Genomic DNA, 10,938 nt, shown 5'->3' with positions numbered 1-10,938 from the left:
TGCAGGCTGTGGGGTTCGAACCCACGCGCACTTATGTGCAGAAGAACTTAAGTCTTCCCCCTTAACCACTCGGGCAAACCTGCTGATCGTATGATCTACATACTCGGTATATTTAGTATCTTAAGTTATGTTAAAGTGGAACAAAAAAAACAAGAAAATCTAGAGAAACGTATTCAATTGTATATGATCGATTCAGTCATTTGATAATATAAACAATACTTGCAATTTTCTAAGAGAGAATCCTTGTCCAAATGCTGCTACATATGTAATCACTCATCCTGGATAGTGACTGTGTAATCTTCTGCGTAAGTGAGTCTCTCATGAACTTACAATCAGCTAGTTTAGAGAGAAACAAGGTTTTAGCAAGAAAGAGTTTCCTGGTGAAAATTCTGGACGAGATTAGAGTCCATACATGATATATATGGAGGAGGTGGTCTTTGGTATCTTAATATTCTCTAAAACACCATTTACGAAAAGGACATTGCAAGTGTGATAATTTACACGTTTCAAAGCAGTTGTACTACAATATACACCCCAAAACCAAGAACAACATTGTTTGAAATCAACCACTTGAGGACACATAGTGAGTATATATCAGTGTGGTACTGTTTGGCTAACCAAAAGATATTAGTTGAGTTCGTAGTCCCATCTCGTGGTAGTTCTGTTTTGTCAGCCAGTCTTTCCAGTGCCCCAAGCGAGAAAGCTTTTCACATATTAATCAGGCTTTTTCCCATCTCGTATCCAATGAGAATGGTGATGTTTTACTGTTTTAAGCCAATAATCTATCCTATTAAAAGTGAAGTACAAATGGGTATTAACCCTCACTTCTTCACAGTATTTACGGCAGAATGCCACTCCTTTTTATTAAATAGATTTCTTTAGTTATCTACCAATATTTTCGTAAAGTTCACTGCATATAACAGCCCATTCCGTTTTTGTTTTTTGACTTTAATGGGCCACGATTTTTTTAATTTCCATTCTTATATCTATAGTTTTATTCATCTAACCATATCTAATTATCTTTAACCAGCTGTAATCTATAACCATAAAATTGGGGTCTTATAAATATTTCATATGACCATCTATAACTATCAAATTGGACAAATAACAAAATTTCAAGTGACGACAAACTTATAACAACTGTTGACTTATATTGTAACAAATGTTTTTTAAAGATATAATACTGTACCTGACTTTTTTTATTGAATAATTTTTAAAGATATAATACTGTACCTGACTTTTTTTATTGAATAATATACCTGCATCAAAAAACAGTCCGTTTAATAATTGACAATAGAGATTAGAAATCATTTGGTTACCTTATTTATTAAATAAATTAACTATCGCCTATCAATTAAGATTACAAAGATATTTTCCTACAAAGATGATAACTAACTATTTCCAAACTTAAAATCTAGATTTTCGCCATCAATTCAAACTAAATTTCGAAAATTGTAAACAAATCAACTACATATTCTTTAGATCTTTAAATATCTTATATACTTACCATAAAAATCTCCTATATCTAAGGTCTCACATTTATCATATTTATGAAAATACTTCCCAATCACGGTAATATAGGTTTGATTGCGTGTAATCTACCCTAAATATCGATACAATTAAACATGTCTAATTAAAGAAATCAATATTGTTACCATAAAAATCTTTAAAAAATCTTCTAATATTAACTATATTCCTTACCTACCGGACGTGCTCATCAAGTTTTATAATAATTAGTTTAGATTTTATTCTCTTTGGTAGATCACCTATGTAGCTATATATAACCTTTGTTATATGTTGAATAACAACATTCGAGTTCCAAGCTAAAAAAATACAAAACATGTCTAACAACGCAAGTCTCACCCCCATCAAAGACTTGAAACCATTTAAGACTAAGTGGCGATGTCAAGTAAAATTGCTACATTCGTGGATGCAAAACACTGGTTTTGGTGGTGAGACTCTTCAAATGGTTCTGACCGATGACAGTGTAAGTTTCATAATGCAATTAATCATTACTTTATTGTTGAATGATATGCATTGCTTACATTATTTTGTGCTTATTTTGTAGGGTGAAAAGATAAGTGCTACGTGCAAAAGGAATAACGTTTTGAGCGTCCAGCGAAAGCTACCTCTAGGAAAATGGCGTGTTCTCACAACGTTTAGCGTCTCACAAGCGTCAGGCCAGTATCGGCCAACAACCCATCCATACAAGATGACAATCAGTGACGAAACTGTGATAACGAATTCTGACATCGTTCAGGATAGCATCTTCCTATCTCTTGCTAGATATGCGGACATCATCGATGGAACCTTAAAGACCCACTTGCTTATTGGTAATACCTATATGTCAATGTTTCATATAACTATATTTCAGTTTCTGGTATTTAATGTTGTTCTGTATATTAATTTTTATTTTCTTATAGATGTTATGGGGAAAATTGTAAGCCTTCAACCAGTTCAAATCGTCCAGGTGAAAGGACAGGACCGGAAGAAAGTTCAATTTCGTTTGGTTGATGAAAAGTAAGTTTTGTTATTGTGTTTTAGGTTTCAGTTCACATTTTTTCCTTTTTCTTGCGCTAATAGCTATTCCTTTTTAGTGGTAAGGACCTTGCATGTTGTTTATGGGGGAAATATGCAGAGCAATTGGAGGCTTATCTTGAACGTGAGGAACCACTGATCTGTTTGATCAGGTTTGCTAAAATCAGTTTTTACAGAGGTATTATTTTAAATGCGTTTTCATATTATTATATTCTATTTTTTCCAAAATCAGTTTTTACAGAAATTTTATTTTAATAGGTGAGGTGCAAATCACAAATGCTTTTGATGCATCCATTGTTTATTTTGATCCAACTATGGAGGAAGCATTACAGTTCAAAGAGAAGTAAGATTTAATAAACATATTTATTAAATCTTATATCTATAGTTGCTTATACATTGGTTGTTTTCTACATATATGTAGTGGATGAGCGAAGTTATTCTCGAGAAACATTGCAAGAGACTCTTGACAGAGATATTCCGAAAATGACAGATGAGCAAAAGGAAATTTATGATCAGATCCTTGCTGCTGTGGACGAAAGGAACGGTGGAATGTTTTTTCTTTATGGATTTGGTGGAACTGGGAAAACTTTTCTTTGGAAGTTACTTTCTGCGGCTATTAGATGTCGAGGAGATATTGTGATAAACTGCGCATCAAGTGGCATTGCTTCTTTATTACTACCTGGTGGTAGGACTGCTCATTCAAGATTTGGTATTCCATTAAATCCAGACGAGTTTTCATCGTGTACTATAGAGCCTGGAAGTGATCAAGCTAATTTGATCAGAGAATCATCACTCATTATATGGGACGAAGCGCCGATGATGGGGAAACATTGTTTTGAAGCGTTGGATAGGACCTTTTCTGATATAGTTGGGAAGCATGCGAGACAGCCTTTTGGTGGAAAGGTAATTGTCTTTGGGGGTGACTTTAGGCAGGTTCTTCCTGTTATAAATAGAGCTGGTAGGGCTGAGATCGTCTTAGCTTCTCTGAATAAGTCATATCTTTGGGAGCACTGCAAAGTTTTGAAGCTCACCAAGAACATGCGTTTGTTATCAGATGGTTTGTCACCAGAAGATGCTGCGGATCTTAGGAATTTTTCGGATTGGATATTAAAAATTGGGGATGGTAAACTTTCAGAGCCTAATGATGGTGAAGCGGAGATAGATATTCCATCAGAATTTCTTATTTCAGACTCCAAAGATCCGATAGAAGCAATCAGCACAGCCGTTTATGGCGATACTGCTTCTCTACATGAAAAGAAAGAGGCAAAGTTTTTTCAAGAGAGAGCTATCTTATGTCCGACTAATGAAGATGTCAATATTATTAATGACTACATGCTGGATCGGCTGGATGGTAAATATTTATTTTAAGTATTATTTTTGCATTTGTTTATGTAAAATAAATAAAGTAGTAATGATTGAGTTTCAATTTCAGGTGAGGAGAAGATTTACTACAGTGCTGATAGTATAGACCCAAGAGATAAGGGTTCAGTCAACAATGAAGCATTAGGAGCTGATTTTCTTAACACTATTAAGGTCTCTGGTTTACCGAATCATAGTCTTAGACTGAAGATTGGTTGTCCAGTCATGGTTCTGCGAAACATTCAGCCACATAATGGGTTAATGAACGGCACGAGACTACAGATAACTCAACTCATGGACTTTATGATTCAAGCTAGGATCATAACTGGAGAAAAGGTTGGAAAATTAGTCTACATTCCTAGATTGTTGATCGAACCATCAGATACTCGACTTCCTTTTAAGATGCGCAGAAGGCAGTTGCCGCTGGCAGTGGCTTTTGCTATTACAATAAACAAAAGCCAAGGACAATCCCTATCAGAGGTTGGTATTTATTTACCAAGACCTGTGTTTTCACACGGACAACTCTATGTGGCTGTGTCTAGGGTCACTTCTAAAAAAGGACTTAAAATTCTGGCTCTCGACAAAGATGGTAAACCTCAAAAGAAAACTACAAATGTTGTCTTCAAAGAGGTTTTCGATAACCTGGACAAATATCAGTGACTAGGTAAATTTATCTTTTCAGTTGTCATCTATCTATTTTATGATATAAATATACATAGATTAGTAATTTTGTTTACTTATTTGCGAATGCAGGATGCAGAGCTTTGCAAACAAGACATGCATATTGTATTTTTCTCGATTCACCATCAAAACTAAACTTGCTCTTCTACTTATTTTTGTGTTTTGCAGAACAATAAACAAACAGTTTCAATTGTTTTTTTATTATTTTAAACTTCTTTAACTATAATTTAGTAGGTGATAACACAATCATCCAAACGAAAGCTCGACTATTTATGAATCGGGATATCAAGTTAAAATAAAAGAAATAACTTTGTCTATCAACCTACCACAATAAGAAAATAAGCGTCATCATCAAATTACTAACCTTGAAACTGCCTTTCAAATGATATGTTCTCCACTTCATTGCCCAGTTCAAGAATCAAATAACTGATCTCACGATTACCTGCACATCATATATTCTGTTATAGTAAATAAAAAAAATTACACCTTCCATGTATTACGTACTAATATCAATTACCCTTTGACTTAATAGCATATGTACATAACAGGTTTTTTTGTGGTGCTAGAACAGTGACAACTATACATCAACCTAAATGAGATACATGCTTTTTAACAACTGCAATCTACTAAAGGTAACAAAACAAACTTCAACAAGTCTCTCTTTTTAAAATAACAGTGAGCAATCTAACTTGATGATCAATACAAGTTTCTATAATACTTATTTCAACCAATAATTTACTCAAATGAAATTTACAAATATGATGAAAAGATGACTTATCTTTTTTATGCTGACATCTGTTTCTTCGCCCTTTTGTAGCTGGATCTCCTCTTATCTCTCTCTCGAACACAAAAACCGAACCATTCGTAGTGATGAATCTGCACTGAGAGAATGTGTCTTTCTTCAATTGATGTATCCATGTCTACTTTTTCTTCTTCTATGTCTTCATTTAATGATTCATCAACCAAACTATTAACCTGTTGTAAACAAAAAACGTATTAGTAATATCAAAACAGAATATAGAACCAGATGTTTAAACAGAATATACAGAGTTATTGGTACCTTGATTGTGTTGATTAATCCGTGCGTTCCATCTTCTACATCCAAATGATATCTCCAGAAGTCGAGTGAACTTCTCCCTCTAACTCGCCAAATCGGTCTGTAACCCCTTCGCTGGTAAGGCTGAGATCTTCTTAGCTTCTTTTTCTTTTCACGTCTGTTTCCGAGCCCTTTTGTAGCTGGATCTGCTCTTATCTCTCTCTCTCGAACATAAAAACAGAACCATCGAAAATACACATCAACTGAGACTATTGAGTGTTTCTTCAATGGATGTTTCCATGTCTACTTTTTCTTCTTTTACGTCTTCATTTCACGATTCATCAACCGAACAATTAACCTGTTCTAAATAAAACACCAATTGTTAATATCAATACAGAGTAGAGAACGAGATGTTTAAACAGAGTTCAGAGAGTAATTGTTACCTTGATTGTCTTGATTAATCTGTGCGTTTCATCTTCTAAATCCAAATGATATCTACAGAACTCGAATCAACTTCTCAGTCCCCTTTGAACTCGCCAAATTGGGAACATCGAAACCTAGACTCTTCTTTCAATGATCGACTTTTTTTTTCCATCGTATAACAGTTTTTTTTCCTGCGTAAAGTGGTTATTAGATTTATTTGGGCCTTAGTCAATTTTTGAGTGTCATTTGGGCTACAAAATTAAGTGCTTACAGATTAATAATTTCACAAACATTGCCAAAGCCCATTTATAAATAATATAAATTGATGTCAGTATATAAATGTTTTTATCTATATTAGTAAAAATTAAAATATTATAAAACCCTATAAATTCGTATTTTATAATATACATAAAGTATGTCAACTTTATTTATTTATAAATAAATATTTATAATAGTTTAATATGAACATATGCATTTATAAATATGTTTACAAAATTATCCATGCAAAACATATCAAATCATTTTTTTTATTCAATACAAAATTAACTAAAAACCGTTGACAAAATATATGATTAACAAACATATATTCAACAATTTAAATATATATAACAAACTTATATCATCATTTAAACATTTAACATCACCTTATAATAGCAGAGTAGTATCTAATATCTCAAATACATAACCTATAAAAAATCTTATGTTAAATTTTAAACCGAAACAAACACCCGCGCGGGCGCGCGGGTCATGGTCTAGTTGAATTTAAAGTGGTTACGTAAAGAAAAAATACCAGCAATATAAACTTTTAGTGATATCTTTAATCTATTTAAATAAATAAAAAGTAAATATGTGTTATGGTGTAAGTCTATGATTTATTATCCGGGATCCGGATTCGATCCGAAATTCATTCTAGATCCGATCTAAAAATAGGATGTTCAGGGTGTCCGAATTCGAATAGTAAAATCTCGGATCCATCACAACTGAGTCCGGATTCGGATACTTTGATTTTTAATCCAGATATCTGGAACTAGATATGTATTTTAAAAATATATAAAATTTTCAAATGTTATTAATAATTATATTTCATATATTAATATTTATGCATAAAATTAGTTTTATAATGTTAGATTATAGTTTTATAAATTATATATATATTTATAAATCTTGTATAAATATTTAGTTTATGTAATATTTTTAGTATTTTAAAAATATCTTTTATTTTTAGTTATTTTTATGAATTCAGATTCAGATCCAAATACCAGCGAGTAATATCTTTTTTTTTTTGTCAAACATAAACTTCATTAAATATACCAATCCTACTTACATCCAGATTACAAAGCCAACCTAGCAAGGCTGGCCTTAGCCAAAGAGTCTGCCTGAATGTTTTCTAACCGAGGTACAAAAGAGAAAGATAATGGACAGAAGAGAGTGGCAAGGTTCCTAATGTCAGTAAGGACACCTGCAATCTCATTCAAATCCCGCCCTTCACGCAGGGTAGATATAAGGACCTGTGAGTCCGAGGAAATATGGAGACTTTGAAGCTGCAGATCATTTGCTTGCTTAAGGGCATCTCTCAAAGCTAGTGCTTCTGCAACAAGTGCTGATTCCACATGTGTCCTATTTGAGGAACCACGACAGAGGACTGCATCTTCTTCATTTTTAATGATCCAACCCATGCCTCCTGCTCTTGTAGATTCCTGCCAAGCCCCATCAATCCAACAAGAGAAAGGGTGAGGGGTTGATACTCTTACTGGGTTAAGCTTCTTCCGCGCCAGCTTTTTCCCTGCATTCGCGTTCTCCCAAGCTCTAGCTTCTGCAGATGCTTTTGAGATGATATCATCCACCTGAAAAATCTTTCCTTCAAAAACAAGCTTATTTCTTGCAATCCAAAGATTCCACAAGAGCCAAGGGACAAGTGGAGAGACAGTAACTCCTAGCGGGGGAAGCGCAGTCCTTAGAGCCTGAGTAGAGTACCATCTTGAGAAATCATCCACCGGTCCCTGAGCAACGATTTGAGAGGTAAGAGGGACTTTAGTCCAGAACTGAACTGCAAAAGGACATGAGGTGAAAAGGTGTGATATGGTTTCCAACTCTCCACATCTTTTGCAGTTAAGTGCTGACTGTATTCCCCGTATTGCAAGCAGAGAGCCCACTGGAATTGCATTATGTAGTACCCTCCATAAGAAGTGCTGGATCTTTGGTGGTACCTGTAGGTTCCACACCAATTTCTTCCATTCAAACTGGTCTTGTGCTGCCTCAAGCTCCTCTTCTCTGATCTTTTTATATCCTGATTTTGCTGTGTAAATTCCTGAAGGCTCAGGTAACCAAACTTGTCTATCCTCTTGCTTCGTGGAGCATGGGATAAGAAGTCGAATTTTTTCCTCATAATGAGGCATATGAAGACGGATTTTCTCCAGGTCCCAGTCATTTGAGTTTGGGATTAACAGGTCCGCCACCCGCATATTATGATTTGCAAAGGTCGCAGGGCCTATTGGTGCTTCTGGCGTGGAGTGTGAGAGCCAAGGATCCTCCCAGACCTTTATGCTCTCTCCATTACCAATAATGTAGCCCAGTCCCTTTTCCAGGACCCTTTTACCCGCCATTACACTTGACCAGCCATGAGAAGAACCTGATTTATCACAACTCTCCAAGAAGGAGCAATCAGGAAAATATTTTCCTTTTAGAACTTTAGAGAGCAGGGACTTTGAGTCATGTAAGATCCTCCAGCCTAACTTTGCCAAAAGCGAGTCATTGTACTCTTCAAAATTCTTGAATCCCAGTCCTCCCTTGCATTTTGGTTGAGCCATTGTACTCCAAGCTACCCAAGCAATCTTGTGTACATCCGGTGAGCTATCCCACCAAAAACGAGTTAAGATGGACTGGATTCTTTTACAGAGAGAACTTGGGATTTTGAAGCTTGACATAGAGTAGGTGGGTAGGGCTGTGAGCACCGATTGTAGCATTACATGCTTTCCTGCCCCTGAAAGAAACCGAGTAGTCCATGACTGTGATCTTTGTCTTATCTTATCAACCATACCAGTGAAGACATCTTTTTTACTTCTTCCAAAAGTTTCAGGCAGGCCCAAGTACTTTCCCATGCCCCCTTCCTTGGTTATGCCCAGCGAAGCACTAACTCTGTCTTTGATGACTTCTGGTGTTTTGGAAGAGAAAGTAATGGTGGACTTATCCTGATTGATGCACTGGCCCGAGCTTCCTTCGTATCTCTTCAAAATCTCCCTCAATGCTCGGCAGTTCTTTTCATTTGTTTTGCAGAAAATCATGGTATCGTCAGCGAAGAGGAGATGGTTGATGTGAGGGCTTCGCTGCGCCACTTGGAGACCAGGGAGTCTGCCATTTACTTGTGCTATTCTGCATAAGCCTGACAGAACCTCTGTACATAGGATGAAAAGATAGGGCGAGAGTGGGTCTCCTTGCCTAAGCCCCCTTGCTGGAACCGTTCTACCTTGAGGAGCGCCGTTTATGAGGAAGGAATAAGTAACCGTTGTAACACATTCCATGATCCATCCTATGCAGATATCTCGAAACCCCATTCTGCTCAGAACCTGCTCCAAAAAGCCCCACTCGATTCTGTCGTACGCCTTGCTCATGTCGGTTTTGATGACCATAGAGCATCTTTTAACTGCCCCCGATGTCTTCAGATAGTGTAGGGTCTCGTGAGTGATCAGGACGTTATCTGAGATGGCTCTTCCAGGTACGAATGCTGTTTGATGCTTCGAGATCAGGGCTGGTAAGAACTGTTGAATTCTGCGGGTGAGCAATTTTGCAATGATCTTGTAACGCACGGTGCAGAGAGCAATTGGCCTATATTCCGCCGCTGTCTTAGGTGCCTCTGTCTTCGGGATCAAACAAACATGAGTCTCGTTTATATGAGGGAGCATTCTTCCTGTGACAAAGAATGTCCGAATGTCTCGGTAGATATCTGACCCCAACAGATTCCAGAAAGTCTGGTAAAAGCTAGCAGAAAATCCATCAACTCCCGGTGCCTTGCCTCCATCAATAGAGAATAATGCAATTCGCACTTCCTCCATTTCAGGGATGCTGCAGAGGTCGTCATTCATTTCCTCCGTTACTCCTCTTGAGATTGTTTCCTCCACTGTACTGAAGTCTGTACCTCCCTTTGAGGAAAACAATTTTTGGTAGAACCGCTCAAAGACCTTGCCTACGTCCTCTTCTTCATACACCGGTGCTCCTTCTGCATTCTCGATTGTTGTTATGGTGTTTCTGGCTTTCCTCACTTTTGTAACAGCATGGAAGAAGGCACTGTTACGGTCTCCTCCTTGTAGCCAAAGTATCCTGCTTCGCTGTCTCCAGAATAACTCTTCATCCTTGTAAGCCTTGCTCAAAGCTTCCGTTAGTGCCTGGACTTTGCTCGGGTCCGGAGCATCTGCTGATAGTTCTCTCTCCAGTTCCTTTTGATTGAAGAGCATAGCCTTTGTACAGAGTTCCTTTTGGATTTTGGACCATTTTATAATCTCCTGTCGACACCGTGAGATCTTGGTCTCAACTGCTTCTTCTGATCCTTTCCTCCACGCTTCTTCTATGATCTTCCTGGCCTCTTCATTATCGTTGAGCCTCCGATCATATCGGAATGGTCTCTTCTTTTTTATCTTCTTTGCATCAAGGTAGGTTAGCAGTGGACGGTGGTCCGATCCCTCAAAGCGGAGGTAATTGCAGGAACTGGCTGGATACATTTCCGCCCAAGCCAGATTGGCTAGAGTCCTATCCAGTCTCGATTTGATGTCATGTGTGTGACGCTTTCCGCTCCAGGAGAGTTCATCTCCCGTGTGTTTCACATCCCATAATCCATTCGATGATACAAAGCTTCTGAATGGGATAAAGGATCCTTCACAGCGTTGCGGACCTCCCTCCTTTTCAGAGTT

At 37.0% G+C, this 10,938-nt stretch overlaps 1 long non-coding RNA gene and 1 other non-coding gene across 2 annotated transcripts; both read right to left on the bottom strand.

Annotated features, from left to right (window-relative positions):
* On the bottom strand, positions 1 to 83 carry TRNAL-UAA (transfer RNA leucine (anticodon UAA)). The gene has a single exon. It is a non-coding gene; the product is annotated as a tRNA-Leu (tRNA).
* Positions 84 to 4,925: 4,842 nt separating this feature from the next.
* Positions 4,926 to 6,223, bottom strand: LOC130498718 (uncharacterized). The gene is made up of 3 exons (XR_008937644.1): positions 6,058 to 6,223; positions 5,639 to 5,972; positions 4,926 to 5,553 (listed from the first exon to the last, which is right to left on the bottom strand). It is a non-coding gene; the product is annotated as an uncharacterized LOC130498718 (long non-coding RNA).
* Between the last annotated feature and the right edge of the window lie 4,715 nt (positions 6,224 to 10,938).

The sequence above is a fragment of the Raphanus sativus genome, chromosome 8 (genome assembly GCF_000801105.2).
Source record: "Raphanus sativus cultivar WK10039 chromosome 8, ASM80110v3, whole genome shotgun sequence".
Classification (NCBI taxonomy): domain Eukaryota; kingdom Viridiplantae; phylum Streptophyta; class Magnoliopsida; order Brassicales; family Brassicaceae; genus Raphanus; species Raphanus sativus.
Note: the sequence above shows the minus strand (reverse complement) of the source record. Positions and strands in the feature narration are given on the sequence as shown.